The sequence below is a fragment of the Penaeus monodon genome, chromosome 15 (genome assembly GCF_015228065.2).
Source record: "Penaeus monodon isolate SGIC_2016 chromosome 15, NSTDA_Pmon_1, whole genome shotgun sequence".
In the NCBI taxonomy this organism is placed as follows: Eukaryota; Metazoa; Arthropoda; class Malacostraca; order Decapoda; family Penaeidae; genus Penaeus; species Penaeus monodon.
This window is the reverse complement of record NC_051400.1, coordinates 23,398,979-23,399,726: the sequence shown is the minus strand read 5'-3', so window position 1 is coordinate 23,399,726 and position 748 is coordinate 23,398,979.

The window sequence follows — 748 nt, the reverse complement described above, 5'->3', positions numbered from 1 at the left end:
GGGATTAGTATTTAACATTAACGTGCACATAAACACAAATCCAAGTTTACATATGTTCGAGAGATGTATGCAAGAATAGGCAAGAGCAGCTGCAACGATATCATGTTGATGATAATGATAGAACTATATGATTGTTTATTTTTTCAGAGCTTCATTTCCTAAAGAGATAGTCATGAAGTATAGAAACACTTTTCATTTTCATTTTGAGTTGCTTATCGGGAAGAAAACATCTTAACTGTTATAAAGAAGACAATTAGGAAAAATGGGTGACGGGAAATTTTGACATTCCGTTTCTCGATGAAATAAGATGAACTGATTTGTAAATGCAATGATTGTTCGACACAAATATATAGATGGAGTAACGCATAAAGAGATAAATCGGTTCGTAAATAAATAAACGAATGTATAAATTCGAGAAGATAGCAATCACATACAAAGATCATAAAAATGATATAAATGATATTGAACAGATATGCATAACACACGGTGAGTTTTTTTTTTGTGTTTCTTTTCTGCAGTTCCTTTCCTACTGATCTGTCTCATTTTCTTGAATTGTTTATGAATTCATCATATCCGGGTAAAACGACCCTAGTTACGCCTTAAAACATTTTCCTTATCAAATATGTGCTCTGGGAAGCTTGTGTCTTTTTTTTGTTTTGCTAGGAAAGGCTTCGCAAAAGTCGACAGTACGGTACGTTCCTTCATAGATTGTCTCCGGAGATTTTTCGTACCATGGCGCTGCGTTACA